The 17,799-nt window shown below is 43.0% G+C and overlaps 1 protein-coding gene across 3 annotated transcripts in view; it reads right to left on the bottom strand.

Annotated features, from left to right (window-relative positions):
* The window catches only part of SLC6A14 (solute carrier family 6 member 14), a 75,657-nt gene that overhangs the window by 37,387 nt on the left and 20,471 nt on the right, over positions 1 to 17,799 (bottom strand). Inside the window, exons 1-2 of one of the 3 annotated variants that reach the window (XM_054840057.1) lie at positions 12,779 to 13,392; positions 8,820 to 8,922 (exon numbers count right to left, since the gene is read on the bottom strand). The exons of 1 other annotated variant lie outside the window; for it this stretch is intronic. The gene's annotated coding sequence lies outside the window, so the exon portion shown is untranslated. Of the gene's footprint in view, positions 1 to 8,819; positions 8,923 to 10,843; positions 11,635 to 12,778; positions 13,393 to 17,799 lie in introns of those variants that run through there. One more of the 3 variants, XM_054840056.1, reaches the window with a different exon arrangement.

Below are 17,799 nucleotides of genomic sequence, written 5' to 3' on the forward strand. Positions count from 1 at the left end.
AGGAAATGGGACTAGGCATGCACGTTACACAATGAACAATTTGTTCAAGCAATGATTTACAATCTGTGAAAATTCTTATATATTGTGCAAAACACTTCCTTCCTGTGATGCAATGTCCACGCTTCTGCCTAGTCTTACATGCATATGGATCTTTTGGTTGCTGATTACGGTGAATTCTGCCCATATTTCAGCTCTCAGACCAAAGTGTACTTTGCCACTGAATACTTGCTCTTCATGTAAAGACAGCGATGATTTGTATGTTGTGAAGACATTTTGTACTCATTATTAATACAGCAGTATTTCTGTACTTTGAACATCTTCTGAAAGGCTATCCGTATAGTTTTCTAGTTAAATAATGTGTAAATAAAAATAAATCCATCGGTGTTCCAAAGTTTACTGAGTACAGAATTTATGATTGCTTATGTACAATGCTCCTTTTTCATCTGAAAAGCGCTCCAAGAAATGTCTAGATTCATTAGGATGGCTGTCAGGACTATAAAGTTAAGCTTTGGATTCAAAACCTGCTTTTAGGACTGCACATAGAGGAAAGACTATAAGCTCTCTTATTCTCCGAAGGGCTGAAATGTTACAGGAAGGCCAGTTTATCTGAACAACAACTAGGAAACAAGGTGAAGTTCAGAAGTGGAGCCACTGGACAAATTCAGAACCAAAGCTCTGAACTGCAAGCTAGAGCTTGGGGATGAGTTTCAATCTGTATTCGGTAAAATACCATGTCCTTCCATAGAATATATTGATGAGATTAGAAATCCAGTAGGGAATCATATTTGATCAAGAATATTGTATGAAGTCATGTACACAGTTGTGAGCAGAAAGCAGCTTAAAACAAAACTGATAGTCACAACTGACTGTTTAAAGCGCTGCATTGACTGAAGAAATTGTTACTGCACTGGTAAAGAGAATTTTGTTTGGCTTTTGGCACGGAAACACTCCTAAAGGTCACAGATAATCACAGAATGAATGACAAAGTTGGGGAGAGAGCAAGGTGAGTGTTTCTGGAAGAGAAATGAGGAAAAGACAAGAAATAACTGTCAGGTCAGAACTATTCGTTCTCTTGAGAACAGGAATTCCCCAGTGTAATAATAACCCGACCTGACTCAGTGGAAATTACTTAAAGGCCCGGGAACAGCAAACAGAAAGCACACACCATAAAGCTGCAAACAGAACTGGCACTGCAGGATCAGGATTTCATCACCTCCAGGAAAAGACAGTCCCAGTGTTCCCACTGGGAATACCGAAACAGTCACTCTTGCCCTGCAGGCACATGACTGGATCCAAGGCAATTGCAGAGGACAAGAGCTGTAGAGAAACCAATCATCTGCCCTTCCCATAAGGAGCACGGACAGCTCTCAGTAACGCCATGCCCACGGTAGTTTCAAGGGTGAATTCAGAAACTACTCTAAAAATAATTGGCAGTTGCCAAATTAAATCCTCCAAACTAGATATTCTACTTGCTTCGCAAGATGTTCCTATAAAAATTATTTGCCTTAGAGACTTAGGAATGATGGAAAAAGCCCACCAGTCTCATTCTTGCAATTGCTGTTAGAGCTAGCTGGAAATTTGCCCACAGAACAATCCTCCAAAAGAGCAGTAACTTGGTGGAGTTGTGTATTGGGTCTTTGGCAGCATTAATTTTGTATCAGTTCTTTACAGAAATATTTTGTTTCAACTTAAATTAATTCAATTTTAATGTTACTTTTGGCTCAATAGAATTAAATATCTTGGTTTTAACAATGATAAATTCATGGAATGTCTTGATCTTGTAAAAAAAATTATTTTAATCAGGTTGGTTTGATCTTTTAGAAGTAAAATCTATCAGAAAAATTTTGTTATAGTAAACAAAAAATTCAGCTTTTCATAATGATTCCGAAGAAAAGAATTCTCAGAATTTCTAGACAGACAAATTTTCCTTTTCTATTACATTGTAAAAGCACGTGAGATAAATGGAATTACTGGCATTGTTTCACTTTCTCATGGCTTATAGTGCATTCTTACAAATTTTAAAGCAGAGAGCATATGGCTTGCCAGACAGAACAGGGAACTCGAAACTACTACCATCCATCCTGAGTCTGACGCAGACCCACTGCTGACCAGTTCCCATCTTCTTTCTCACCCACAGCTGTCAGGGAGCTGGTGGGAGGCTGGGATATGCCTGGAATGCAGACACATGACTTGAGAGGGCAATTTCAACTTTCTGTTTCCTCCTATATAAAACTGGGATAGCTACTAAGCTACATATCTAACCTAAGATTATTCTTGTGTAGTATTTTGTAGCGCAGAGCAACTCAAGACCTTGCACCTGTTTGAGTTATCAGTAGGACTAGTACAGTATTGAAGATTACGTGTGGTTATCCCAAAAAGCTGTATGTATAGGTGTGTGTGTTCCTCAGTCCTGATGTGCCTCAACACAGGCAGAGCCCAGAGCCCTTGCGACACCCCTTCCAGAATCTGAGTACAGTGAGGAAAGAGGCAGATGTTCTTAATTGTACGACCAAAAGCTACATCTCCTTAACCTCCCTCCTCCCATCACCCACCAGCCAATCTGCCCTGGAATTTGTAATTTCAGGCCCAGAATGGAAGCAGATAACCAATCGGCTGTGGATGCTGGCACACGTTTGCAGAACATTGAAAACAAAGACCAACTGCCAGCTTGCTCCCTGATGCCTGATCAAGGATCACACTGGGGGTAAAAATATCAAGACAACATACAAGGAGAATGTCCATGGACTCTGCAGCCCTTCAAGACAACAAAGCTGAACTTCTGGCAGCCTCTCAGAAGCTGATGGCAGACCCAGACTAGACTGGGGAGGAGTACTAGCAGCAGAAAATACTGGTACCAGCAGGTGACATGCTATTAAGTCTAAGGACAGTGTAAGCTCTACAGGCTATATTTGGATGTGGGAGAGGAGTGTTTTTCTCTCTCTCAAAACTCATGTACACATTCCTCAGCTACAGTGACCTCACTGGAAGGGTGGAGGAAGGGGTGGAGGACTTCACCTCAAGATAAAGGTGTTTCTGCTGAAACAAAAAGTAAAGGTGAGATTGCAACTCCTTCCTTCCTTCCTTCCTTCCTTCCTTCCTTCCTTCCTCCCTCCCTCCCTCCCTCCCTCTTCCCCACCATATTCACCCTCTCTCAGGAATCCTCTCTGGCCCTGCACTTCAGGAAAATTAAAACCCCACAGCCTGCCTGCACCAAACCGGAGCCCACCCACACAGGCTGCATCTGATGTCATGTCTGTGGTACAGTTTTGCACAGCGTGCACTGAGAGTGCCACGGCATAGTAACCTCCCCACTGTAATGCAACAGTGCGAAGAACACGGACAACTTTCCTTCTGTGTAGGAACATCCTTCCCTTAAAGGCTTCAGACTGTGCAACTGAAAAGCACCCATGGGACTTTCTTTGACTTGCACATAGCTGTAGCTGGGAGGAAGTTCCCACCCATCTGGGGCTGGTCTAGGAATCACACCCAGTCTGATCAGAATGGGCTCCACTTTTGCAGTACCAGGGCTGGTGAGCACAGTTCTCCTTAACTGGTGTTGGAGACCTCCCAGCTGAGCACAGCACAGCAGCCAGACATGGACCACAGAGTGTCCAACTCCAAACTGCCCTGAGCAGATCTCACCACTGAACAACCGGAGAGACAGATGTCAGATTTGCAGTTCCTTGCCCTGTGGTTACTCTGTGCCCCAGATGGATCTTTCCAAGGTAGTTATGCTCCAGAGGAGGAACAAAACTGTTGCTCAACAGGGAGAGTTTTGTGATTGTATGAGAAAGCTTCCAAGGAATTGAAACAGAACCAGGAACCCTTTGGCTGCCAGATCAAAACCAAACACTGACGAGTCCTCCCTCCATCCATCCAAAGGTAAATACAACAGCAGACTTCCCCCACCCCCCCACCCCCCCCACCCCCAGGTGCTCCCAGAAACAGTTTTCCTCCCATCGAAAAAAACAAGTGACAGGAAAACCTCTGACCTGCCGCCTGGTGGGAGAAAGAAAAGGAAGCACTGTCACTGCCTGTGTTGGATGTTGTCCCAAAGTACATTACTGAGAATTAGAGAAATACCTGTTTAGAGGATTAAGGCCTGCAGCAAAAAGTTTAGAGGATTACACTGAAGCAATACTTGACCAGTTCTTCAGGAAGTACATAATAGATTTTTCATGGCATAATTTTGGGGGGGTAGTTTTTCTGTGCAGTATGTGCAGGGACCCAGAGGAACATTCACAGAGTTACACCTACACAAATAATTGCTTTTTATGACTCACACAAGGAGTTTAGAAGGCTGTGAATAAAGAGCTATTCGATCAAAAATCTTGGACAAATACCACTAGGTTTCCTACATCGGGCAGTGATAAAAAAAATAACACAGAAAGACAATAAGGAGGAACTAAAGAAAGATCCTCTGGAGAGGTGTCGTCTTCTCCAGTACAGAGCCTGGCACAAATTTAGATGCAGGTAGAATTACTGGATGCTTGATTTAGGGTTTTCCTTGGATTTATCTCAGTGCAGTAGTTTAAAGAAATGTATTTGCTAAAAATTAAGAAAATTCCCATTGCAAGTCACTTGGAGTGGGTCCTCTTCCCTGAGGAAGCTCTGTTTTAAGCCCTTTTTGTACATGTTGGAAGAGAGAGAAATAGGGTTTGATGTTGGAGTTCGAAAGTGCCTTGACAGCCCACCCACACCCTTTCTTCTAAAAGAGGAATTACTGGCTTTACTGGTATTACGAAGCATTCCCAACGGCAAGAAACTTCAGTTTCTGAAACTGAAATGAAGGAAGGAGCTGAAGGAGAGAAAGAAGCCATAGCTTCCCACTTTGTAAATAAAGCAGCAAACTCCGACAGCCGATGACGGTGATGTGCTTGTTTGTTTAATGGAGTACAAGGCAGGATTCCTGTATTAAGTTCTGTAACAGTTACATATTCCAGGAGCATGCCAGCACTACTCCAGTCATTTGTGTAATGGGGTTCGAGGGAAGGAAGAGGGCAAGGTTAACAAATTTGGAAGAAACTCAATGTAAACAACCAAGTCTTGGGTCTGACTGTATGCAACTTGCCGCGTTGAAAAGTAAAATCACTCAGCAAAACAAGTTTTCTATCAGAAGGAAAACAAAAATAAAGCGTAACCAGTTCTCCTGAAATCAAGGAAGGTCAGAAGAACGAAAGTAACCATGGCACAGGAGACAAAAGACAAGTAAAATCAGACACAAAAATCTAACTTCAGCTCTGAAGAATGCAGTGCTAAAGCTTGGTAAGAACTGTGAGCCACAAGGAAGATGTGCGAGTAGAGATGGTTGGAGATTTGCAAAATAGAAAAGGTAAGCTTAAAAAAAAAGTAAAACTAACGAGATCATTGCTGACAAGGATTACTGACTCCAGCCTGACTCAGGGCAAGGATGGTCAGGTTCAGCTCTGAAACTCTGATCTGACAGCTTTTAAAAGACAGCTTCGGTAGGCTTGCACAAAAGCAAAGGATGGAAAAGGGAAAGGAAAGCGAAGCTTTGGGTGCTTCGCTTTCTCATTGGGAGTTATTGCAGTGAACAACACTAATAAGCAGCATCAGGTTTCTCAATATTAGCTTTATTTTTTGTTGGAAATGGTAAAAAAAAATCTGGTAATATCTTGTTTAAAAGAACCTTACAGAAGAATGTTCCCTCTTGACTGAAACGTGGCATTTTTGTTTGTGTGTGTTCATTCTGTGTGCAGTTTTTATCTGTATTATTTCTTCAGGTTTGGAAACTTAAGACATTAATACTACTAGGGAATTTTGAAGCTTATTAGAAAAGCTCTGGAGCATTCCTTCAGTTCTTGTATCTTAAGGGTTTACAAACAATTCCTCAATTGCACAAGGCAGAAAACTCTGGAGGACTCTGCAGGCAGAAGTTAGCACTCTGAAAGGAAAGAGAGCTGCTGATAAATCTACCAGTTGGTATTTATATACTCAAGTAATCATTTTGCTTCAGACAGAAGAGGAAACAGCTTTTGTTAAAGGTACAACAGAAAGACGCAGCAAATTTGCTGCTTTGACTGTACGTATTGAGAAGAGGACTCCACTATTTAGTTGCAGACCAGAAGTTCCCAGAGGAGGGACTGCTCATTGCAATGAACACACTGTCAGACACATCATTTGCAGACTCTAATTACAGTGCACTATTCCTGGACTGTGTTTTGGAAGGGGACATGAAGATACTGTCTGCTGCTGCCTTCAAAGTTAACGAACCTCCAACAAAATTTCCTACCAGATAGATCATCACCAGCAAAGAATGACATGTTTACCCGCAATATTTTCTGAGAGCTTTTGATGTCCTCCATGCAGTGAGTGTTTTCCTTCTCCATGATCAATCTAACTGGTTTGTAAATAATACTGATATCAATGGCTCATGGGTGGAGGCACTACTCTATAGACGTAAGAGGATCAGCGTTACTACCTATGATACCTTTTGACTTAAGAGCATATGAGTTTGTGCATGTACACTTTGGCACATGCACATTTGGTTTTGGCATGTTACAATCATATTCAATCACATACGTCATGGCTTTCCAATCTGTTGGAAAACACAGCTCAGTGGTTTGCAGCCTCTTGTCCATGATCCCTGCAGAACAGTGGACTACTTCTAAGGGTCTACAAAGAACAATTATAAAACAACAGCCTGCAACTCTCTTGGACTTGCACTTTCCTAGGACTTTTTTTTTTAGGATTCATATATCCAAAGAGGTAGAAAACCACTGATTAAATTAATCCACAGGCCCTGGCTGATGCAAGATTTAATTCACCAGGCTCCTGTGCAGGAGATAAGAGTAGACGATTATAAACATCCATCCTGTCTTAAAATCTTGGAATTTCATATATTAGACAGACACAGAGAAAAACCTAAGCTCACACTATTTGAACTGTCCTATTCATGAACAGAGGACATATCTAACAGCACACTTGGGATAGACTTGATATGAGCCAAATAACTGGGAGGCATTAAAGCCAGGTACTGAGGCCTTCTGTTCCTATTAAGTTATGACTAACTTAGATTCCAGCAAATAGAAAACAAAAACTGCTTTGCTCTGAAATTAATTTAATACCCATATAGGTGCCAAACTGAGTTAGAGTTTCTACTGAAATATGTAAAAAGGCTGGAATTGTCACTTGAAACTGCCACAAGCATTTTCCAAACATATTAAATATTTTATTTAGGTATAAAGTAATATTCATATCTGTGGAGTTTGTCACATTTAGTCCTCTAAATGTGTTTTTTGTCTGAAGTTATGCAACTTTTCTAAAAAAATTATTATTCTTTTTGCTATTCCCATCTAATCTGGAAAACGACAATTTATGCCTGCAGCAAAATGCCTCAAACACAGAACAAATGTGTAATCTTAAATGAAATCTTACCTTGTCTTCTGTTTTACTCTTTACTTCTATGTAGAATTTTTTGAGAACTCTACTCTTATTATAGCTACATAAAAAATAAAACTGACCTTACTGGAATTCCGTGCTACCGGGGACCATAATATGGGCAACATACAATGACTTGTGAAATTCCATGCTAGCATTCCCTGGGCTTGCACTAAAATAAAGTCCTGATGTGCATAGTGAATATTTATAGGGAGGAAGTATTTTCATGATACTGCTTGAATACAATAAAATGGGCACAAGTGCACAGAAACTGCTTTTGGGCAACTCCATTTCTGGGTGCTTCAGAGAAGATACTTAAGGTCTAATTTGAAAAGTACTAAACTTTAGGAAGGTTTCAGCTGCCAGTGACTAACAAGAGAAACTAAGCACCAAAATATGACGAATCTAAAATTTAAGAACTCTAATTGTTTCAGGCATATTTTTGGACAACACCAAGGCTCAGAAGGGATCATGGAAAAGTGCTTTTCTTCTCCAAGGGAAATTGTTTCATGTTACATAGACAGACTTATTCCACATGGATACAGGCATTTCCCAACAGTGGTTGTATGTATCCAGATTACCCTGCACTCTCTATAGAGTAGGTTCCCTTTGAAGGCAAGGGTGTCACTGGAAGCCTGGCTAAACACCTAAAGCATGCAAGACCAATATGTAACAGAGATGCTTGATACATGCCTTGAGGAGCTATTCACGTCACCCACTTTAGTCATCCAAGTGATCAGAGCCAGCTAGGAGCCCAATTTCCTTGTGCAGACAATGCATGAAAAGCTAAGTATCTCCAGAAGACAACAAAGGGATGTTAGGTCAAAAACCCATAAGTTTAGACCCTCCTCTAAACATACCAGTAGCTCTAAGCTCCCTTAAAAGTCAATGCAGAAAGAGGAGCAATGCTAGCAGGCAATTCAGACTTATAAGCCATGAAACAAACTGGTGGGGCACCTTTTTCACCACTGAATATAAAGGAAGCCAGAGGTCCTGCAGTGCCGGTGGTATCCCTGCTCACAGATGAGAGCAGCCCACAGGGATTTTTTGTAGCGTCCTAGCAGCTGGTCTGGCACCACCAGTTACCTTTCATGAACATATGTTCAATTACCCTTCACCTGTCACTCAGCTATGATAGTATTCCGTGGGGTAGTGGGGGTTTCACAAGTATGTCCAAGTAGTTACCAAACAGAGTGGAACTGCTCTTCTTCTGAGTGTTAAACTAAACTTTCAGTAACTTAAAGACTGCCAAATCTCACTCATTTTTATGATAAGCAGTAGATCCACCCATAAAATAGACATGCTGAATTTTTTAAAGTATGGCCAATTGCAATCTGATTTTCAATGTCTATGTCTCTCTTTTTCTTTTTCTTAAACACAAATAGTATTATTATTACACTAAAGTTATGTTTTCATACCTTCCAAGCAGGCGGTTTTCTGCAGCAGCCTATAATTCGGCACTAGGTGGCCTCTTTCTTTCAGAGAAGGTCTAGTATGTCATTATATCACATAAGGACTTAACTAAAAGTAAAAAAAAAAAAAAAAAAAATCATTAAGCAAATCTACAGAACTTTGTTCAGTAGGGTTTTAAGGTGAATATTGCAAAAGAAGTCATTGTTTCCTAACTGGAATGCATTCACTGTAACTCAGAATACAGAACTGAGTATCTGTAACTTGGCTTGCAGCCTGAGCCATGAACAATGTTTTATCCACACAGCAACCTCCAAGGAGGTACACATAGTATTTTATTCCTGAAAAACCCCCACAATGTCCCTTCATCCAACTCATAGATGCAAGAGCATACAGAAGGGAAGAGGATGTGAAGGTAGAATAGTTACTCTTCTCTATTCTGCTTAGGTTTTCTCAGGTGAGATCCAAAAAAGCACTCAGAGCCCCTTTGAATAAAGCTCATGTACTCCAGTAGTGTGTCCTCTTGCTGTCAAGTGGGCTGCAAAAGCAGAAAACTGTGATGACTCATGGAGACTTTCATGGATGGTAAAAAATCTAATGGGATTGAGGTTTCTAACACAGAGACCAGCACATAATAGTTTAATTGGAGCATTTAGCTTTCTTGAAGAGGCTAAGGAGGAAATGAGGCATTGCTCACAGCAAGAGCAAGCTCTGGCAAAATGGCTTCAGGACAGGGGTTCTTAATTTGTGTTTCAGTATTTCCCAACCACAGAAAGCACAATCACTTTATTGCAAAATCACTGTGCTTCTGCAGGATAAGCTTTGTGCTGAACAAATGCCTGCAAGCACGTTCAGTCTTTAGAGCAGTATGTGCTGTTATGTGAGATCATATGAGCAAATAAAGCATGTTTTGCCATGGTGTGGCTGATCAGTAACTTTCTCCATCAGTAAAAATGGGATGAATTTGTTTACAGAACAGGTAAATGCTTCATGCCAGGCAGAGAGCAAAGACTGGATCCTGCAGAGCCGCTAAATGAAGAGCCAGCACAAGGGTGATCTACAACAAGCTGCTTCTCGGGGGAGTCCTATGGACACTCCTCATGAAGAGGAAAGTGGGTAGTGACTTCTTTTGGTGATCACATGAAGAACACATAGCTCTTCCTTCGCCCTGCTGTGCTGCTGTACCTCTGACTTAGCTCCACTGCTTCTTTGGAGTATTTTTCTTCTTGAACCAGTGACAGGGCGGGTTTAATATCCCAATCAAGCTGAAGACAGATTTTGTCTATGTGCTTTCATTAAATATTGGGTCTGTAAAGAGCTTGGAAACAGCAAGGGCAAAGGAAATGTTCTGTACGACAGCTGTAGATGTTAACTGCCAGCATTATGGTACTTTATTATGAGCTGTTCAGAGAGGACGTTAAATGTTACTGAATTTACTGTTATATCTTCAGCTGTACCTGCGTATGTACCTGCATACCTAACATATGTACCTGCGGTAATGTTATGACAAAGATTATAGGACAGGCACAGGTGGCAACATGAGCACAGCAAAGATTTATGACAGGATCCACAGTAGGAGGGAGCTCCGGGAACAACCTCTCAATTCTTCATGTGTCTCCAACCGCATCTAGCTTGATTCACTGGGCCACGTGTTACCAGTGTCTCAACACACCAGAACAAGTCCTCAGCACTGTCACCTGCTCTGTGACCCGAGGAAAACCTGTGAACATTCCTCAGTAACTATTCAGAGGTTTTCAACAGACCCTCATGCTGAATCCACCCTGTTCTTTCTACATGAACCTCTCACATTTTTTTCAAATGGCAGATTTCTTTTTCTATGGTATGTCTTATAAGAGTCTTGCTTAACCCAAGTGCTGTTTTAGTAATCCACAACAACATAATTTCCCACCCAGCTTGAGTATGGATAAAATCTGCTCCTGCCTTCAGCATGAAGTCTGCTCTGGGTACTCTTGCAGCTGAATTAGCTACAGGTTAGCCCAACATTAAGAACTTTCCTATCTGGTTTCATTACCTGTTTGTGTTTCCAGTTCATCCTAGACAGAGTTACCTGCGAAGTATCAAATCTCAGCAAAAAAATGGCTAGTAGCTAGAAAAGCAGCTAGTTGTATTGTAGTTCAGATCCATGTTGGCCTTAGAGTTAAAGGAATAAACATTCCTGACTTTTCTGGGTAATTTCTTTTTTGGGTGTTCCAGTGGATGAAAGAAAGATCTCTTTGCATTCCTGTAGGGTATGAAGATCAAAATAAAATCAGATGAAAGACTGCCAGATCCCAGGCTGAGTGCCAGCAATGTCCACAGGGCCCTCCCCAGTTAATATAGCACATTTAGTATCATACTCTAAAGTCTTTTTTCCTAGACTTGTCCTTGAAAACGACTCCCTTGGGTTGTATCATTTCCCTAGTAAAAGCCCACATGTTCCGAACTGCAGCAGTCTATTACCACAGATTTGAAAGAAAACCAAATCTTTTTACTATTAAACATGTTGATTACATTACAAAGTCTATCTGGGCCTGAAAGTCCATTCTTAAGTAGACTTTTGTCAAACATATTTCATGTGTACTGAATTGCACATGGAGGAATCCTCTTCCAAAGAAGCACAAGCACTTTGAAGAACAAATTCTGCACACCATGCTCACCTAAGAGGAGACAGTTAATACAGTAAAACAAGGACGTTCAGAACTTCATGATAAAAAGGGATTCATGACGTTCTAAAACCCCAGAGTTCACAACAGTAAAGATTTGTATAGAGCGCCAAACTGCGCTGACCTTACTTTGGAAGAAGCCTTGCCGGGGTCAGTGAAGGTGTTTGCAGGGTAAGAGGCAAGCAGCATGAGTTGTGAGATCTATTTCATTACGTGTAAAACTCCTTAAAGCACTTACCAGAGCAAGTCAAATGCTGTTCAGCATCTGCAAAGAAAACTACCATGTTCCCCTGCACGTGAAGACACCAAACAGTTGTGTGCCACATAAACATGATCCCATCAAAGACTTTGGGAAGCAACAGATTTTAAGACTACAGATTAAGTGCTTCGTTTTGTCCAGAGACAGTGGTAGTTACTATATTTTTTCTACTCTGTCATGACACAGCTGCATGCCTAGCACATGCTGTATTCATAATTTTCACTTTCCTGTCATTGCGAAAGAGCCACATGTTTGGATGCTGTCCTAACGCTTAATGCAGATGTTTTGCTGTGATTTTCGAAGGAGGCCGTGTGTTGTGTATGACACTACACCCCAGCTAGCGAGCACCCCAGAGTGCCCGGGGCAGGGATGGCTGTGGTTGACGGCTCTCCACTGCCCAGCCTCAGGGCTCACGTGCCAGCTGCCCACATGCCATCTTGCAGCACAGCACAAAGAGGCAAGTTTAGAGCACAGACAAATTATTTCAGAGTTCAGCCCCACGCTTCCAGCACAGCAAACACATTTACATGCACGTACTTCCTCCACAGTGAATGAACATGCATTATGTGTGGGCAGATAGCTTCAGAGCACAACCTCAGAGGCATCTCTGGGGAATGCAGAAGACACTGTTAAACCAAAGTTTAAACAGCAATAATAATGTTCAGCTTCTGCTTCCTTATGGATATATTATATGAACGTGACATCTCTCTATTTCATTGCATTGTCTCTGCAAGCTCTCCCACACATCATTCAACAGTAATTGTATCTTATATACTAAATATATCTCTGTCTAAATGCATTTAATGATTATACCATTTTCCTTCCTATTAGAAAAGCTTCTTTTTCATTTGTTGCAAGCTGAGTCTGATTTCTAGAGACAGCCTTGCCCTCTGTTTCATTTTAGCTGTCATGTTGACTTGGCAGCTGTGTTGGATAAGTCACATTTGCACTGTTGCAGTTCATTGGGTTGGGTATTGTTGATTTTCTTATTTGCTGTAAAAACAACAAAATATTTAAATTTACAATTTTTAAAGCCAAAACTCACACTAGATCCTGGCTGCCCGTAACCGCTTGTCTTCCAGGGATGGAGCAGAGCTTCGCAAACTTATGTTTGCTTAAACTGAAGAGCTACTGGTTGTCAGCAGGGGAGACGGGGTAAGTTCAGATGTATCTCACAGCAGGGAAATTAATGTCATGACCCTCATCCACTTCCATATTACTCTACTTTGTCCCTGTGAAATGTTTTGGGGATTAACAGAGTTCTATCTGGAGCTTATAATGTCAAATTTAGATCCTGTCTCAGCTGAAGAGGAAGTGGAAAGTAAACATTTGAAAGAGGCAATGAGAGAGGCTGGCTTGCTCCCTGTCCCAGGGCTCTCCACTCCAAGACCAAGATCCAGAAACATTTTAGCCAGGCCTGTGCAATCGCCTGCTGGCTTCTTGCCCCACATCGCTCCCACTGGCAGACAGACAGCAAAGGCAAAAAAGCTGGTTTTGGAAGCTGAAGGAGTTACACCACCATCTATATATGGTCTTTGACAGATGTAAGGGCTGACATTTAAGCAGGCAGGATTAGAGCTTGGGCACAGACAGGGAGGGGTGTCCTATGGGTTATCAAGGACAGGAGCGCTCTGGGGAGGTGCCTCTGGGCTTCCCATGCAGAAGAGGCATAAGCCCCTCTGGTTCCCATCCTTATTGTCCATGGCAGCAGGTGTGCCCCCATTGAAACACTGGCCCAGCATCCCACAGCCCTGCTTCCCAGTGGCACCAGAATACTGCAGAGTGGTGATTACAGATGTGGAAATGCCGGTGTGGAAGAAGGTCTGCAAACATCTCATTAGGCGAGGTGAACGCACACAGGCTTGCTGCTGGCAGCTGGGTATCCCACAGGGTTAGTCATTACTTCCCTTTAAACACACACACATGCACACACAAAACCTGCTATTTTCCATAAACAAATCTCAATTTTTAGTCTGGGCTTTTGGGTCTTGTTCTTTCCTCTTTTGATTCTAATGAAACCTAGCAAACGGGAGTGTTGGCTCTCAGCCAGGTACCTCAGTGGATGCTCTGGCAAACAGCAAGGCTGACCACTTGTGGTGATGTGCTTCCCCCCTTCTGCTTAAGCAATAGCCACCAGTAGCGATCGTGATGGCTGCATTCAGCTTAAGTTGGACTCTGGGGAGACAGATAACAGCACAATAGCTAAGGGCTATACACACCTTGCTCAACAACTGAGGGCTAGTTGAGCATGCACCAGCAAAAATACGGCTGGTATGCAAATATGACTATAAGTCAATCATTTTACCCCATAAATAGTGGACAGCCCAGGGCCCATTGAGCTCTCCTGAACGGCAGTGGACTGCACACCACGATCTCCCCTTGAGCAGGGACACCTCTCAAGATTACTCCTCAAGGCTGAAAGAATCCTTATCACTTCAGATACTTGGTAAGTGAATTGGGAATAAGTGCACTGAAACTTTGTAATCTTAGCTAAGTGATATAAAAAATTGATTGTGCATATATAATCCTTTAGACATAAACCACTGACCAAGTCTGAGACTAAGTCTGAATCCAGCCGCACCTAAATTTCTCTCTGAGAAGTTTAGAATGCAAGGGGGTCCTCTCTGAACCTCATGACTCAATGGGAGGGTCTCCCCGACAGTTTTGTCTGGCCCTGTCCTCTATGCAGTAAATAATCCAGCGTAGTTTGCCATCGAATCTTATTAAACTGCTGTCACATTTACCATTGAACTTTGCTAAATCATTGCCTTATATCAATAAAATACATTGTTGCTTCTCTTTTGCGAGTGAAGTGCATCACTCGTTCCCCAACACCACTGTACCCAGCCCAGAGGTTATGCGACGTGAAGACAGCAGCACTGGGCTCCTTCTGTAGGCAAGCATCTGGTAAGACAAAGATGTAGGAGACTCACAAACCCTTCCCAGCAGAGCCCATGGGCCAGAGCAACAAGCCCCTCTCTGTTGCATCCAGCTGGACCCCACGGCAGGCAGACGTGAGGAAGGCACATCCCAGGACTTTGCTGAACGGAGCGGCCCTTCCCAACAACAGCAGTCATTTTCCTTCAAGGGAAGGAGATTTGAGACAAGAGCAGCAAGTCTGCCAGCACGGAGGAAAGCCTGCCAGACAACCTCAATCCTCACTTCAGGTTTCCTGCGTTCCAGCCAGGACCACTCAAATACAGTATCCAAAAGACCTCATTTTCATAGGGAAACATGAGCAGTTCACTTGCTCCATGGCACCCCCTTGCCCTTCAGACAGGACAAAGGGATGTGTTGTGAAGGGCAGCCAAGCTGTGGCAGTCGGCTGCAGGGTGGCAAGATGATATTCCTGCCCAAAATCTGGCCTGAGGAATGGGACAAGCATGCTGAGTGGGTGCCAGCAGAGGCTCAGGCAGTGTTGACTTCTCAGGGAGAACATGCTGTACCAAACATTTCTTATTGTATATCTTACATAAACAAAGCATTTAGCTCACCACCCAGCACTAGCTCATGCTAATAAATGCCAGTGACTTTCTCTGCTTCATATATTGAAGTCAGCTCAGGGATACACACAGGATGCTCAGTTTGGACTGAGACTCTTTCTGCAATTCATTTAAGCTGAGAATAATCAATACAGCTAGAAAAGGAAGCCACAAACAGGATTTGCTGTGCAAATATGACAGAGACCGACCGATCCTTGTAGTAAACCATCCCTTCCATCCCTCTTTGGGGAAAGACCCACCGACAGGCCCAGAAGTACTCCAGGACATTCCCCTCTCCAAAGAAACCCTGCCACCACTCTCAGCTTTGACTCCAAACCCGTCAGCATTTCAACCTGGTAGGTCACAACACACCCCTTCCACAGCAGGCTTTCCTCTCCACTGACATTGACTGCACCATGGCAGGGCAGAGAAGGTGCAGCCCCAGCCAAAATCCAGCTGTTGCTCATAAATCCATCCTGCCATACTTGCAGAGTGAGCAAGACACTGAGCAACCCCACACACTCCCAATGTCCCCGCCAAAACTGCGTGAATCACTCCAGGGGACAATCTCAGGGCAGTAGCAGGGGACTGCAGGGCTCCCAGGCTTGCACACTCTGCCAAAGTACTGCAGGGCTCCTGCCTTGGACAGGCTGTCTGCATTTTCCAGGAGCGCCTAAGGGAACACAGGGCTTGCAAAGGACCAGGGTGGGAGGGGGAATTGGGGACTGACAGAGAGATACTGTAGCACTGCACAACTATTAGACTCGTTTGCATAGATTAGCAAAATGTTCTCTTGAAAGAAAAAAAAGTAGCTTCTAAATTTGCAAGGAAACAAGCCTACTTAAATTTTTATCTGCATTCTTTTGCAGAAAATCTTGAAAAAATAAACACAACACACTGAAACTGTGAAAAAAATCCCCACATTTTTCCATTAAAAATCCCTGAAAAATCCCATGAGAAACTTGAGCATGATGGAAGAAATTCATAGAGCTTGATATTATTCAAGTTGCTCTAAAAATAAAGCAAAGCCCTTGATACAGCACCTCCCCCACTTCCATTTCAGGTTCCTCTCCAGACAGAGTTTTTTGGATATTCGTTTAACCACACTGCTCAAATTCATGACCTATTAGAGGTACAAGGCAGATCTGACAAACAGAAATGTCAGTGTCGAGCTTATGGGGTCACTTGGTTTGTCACTCTTGCAGAATATGACCTTCAGGGTAGACTTCTTTTGAAACTGCATTTTGAAAGAAGGAATTTTCCTCCCCTCTCAGTTTTGCCTTCCATTTAATCCTCCCCCCCCCCGGTTTCTAGGAGAGTGCAGCTGCCTCAGCCCTGGCAAGTGGTCATTAATCCCTGCCCTCCAGCTGCAGCAGTGGGAGATGCTGCATCACTGCTCTCTCCTTGGGAAAGCTTTGTCCTCATTTTCTCAAGCTTTGTCCTCATTTTCTCTAGCCTCTTGCAGATGTAAATGCAACAGGAGCTGGATTTCAGATTCCTGTAGTATTTCCCTGTCTGGATAGGTCTGCATACCAGGCAGAAGGCATGATACTTGTTCAAAACTGTTCTTTTTGAGCAGGTCCGAACTGACGTGTGGAAAACATGCAGTCTGTGCTTACACTCAGGACGGGTACAGCTGAAGCACAGGCACCACTGGGTTGAGATGGTGTAGTTTAGCTTTTGTTTTGAGACTACAAAGATGCCATTTAATGGCACAGTTGTGTTCATTGCTGACCTGTATTGCAGCAAAGGTAAAAAGCCTCCACAACCTCTTATTACTTCCCTGAGCCTGCCACTTTGAACACCTGGTAATTTTCTTAGTATGCTGATTTGTTTTGCTGTAGCATGACTGCGTTGTTGTGCTCATTGCTAAGCAATTAACAGTTTGTCCTTCCAGAAATATCCGATGCCCCAGACACTATTAGCTCCTCGGAACATTTTCAACAAAAACATTCCAGGGGAGATGCATTAGCAGCTCTTTCACTTTCTGGGACAAGCATCTCTCCAGCTACATACCCCGTTACAGACCACCAGACCAGGGAGAAGGGGTCATTTGTGATCAAGCCCCCATTTTGCCAAGTTCTGCATAAACTTTTCACCTCGCATCACTCAGACTGGCACATTTCTTGCATAATCCCATTTTCACAGACACCAGTGAAGAAACTTACCTCCCACCTTAACAGTGAAGGACGGCTCCTGCACCAGGTTCCCACAGCTTTCAAATACCAACCAATGTTGGGACTTCCAGGGAGGCCAGACTCCTGGTTACCCAACCGGCAGGTATAATTTCTGTCCTATGGACCCAAAACAGCTAATGCAAGCCTCGAGTAACTTGTCAAAGAGAATTCCCTGAAGCTAATGATCTTTTGGTGACCCTGGGTCACTCGGCCTAGGGACAACCTGCTGGCAATTGCACAAGGTGCTAACAGATCCCTCTTTCAGATTGAGCCTATCAAACATGATCTTTTCTGAAGGGTCCAAAAGGACCAGTACCTCTCCAGCAAATGAAAATTTCAAATAATCATCAAAAGCAACCTCAAAATAGAATCAGGATTTGCCAAATACTCTCCCCCCTCCCCTTTTA

Source organism: Grus americana, chromosome 12, assembly GCF_028858705.1.
Source record: "Grus americana isolate bGruAme1 chromosome 12, bGruAme1.mat, whole genome shotgun sequence".
NCBI classification, from domain to species: domain Eukaryota; kingdom Metazoa; phylum Chordata; class Aves; order Gruiformes; family Gruidae; genus Grus; species Grus americana.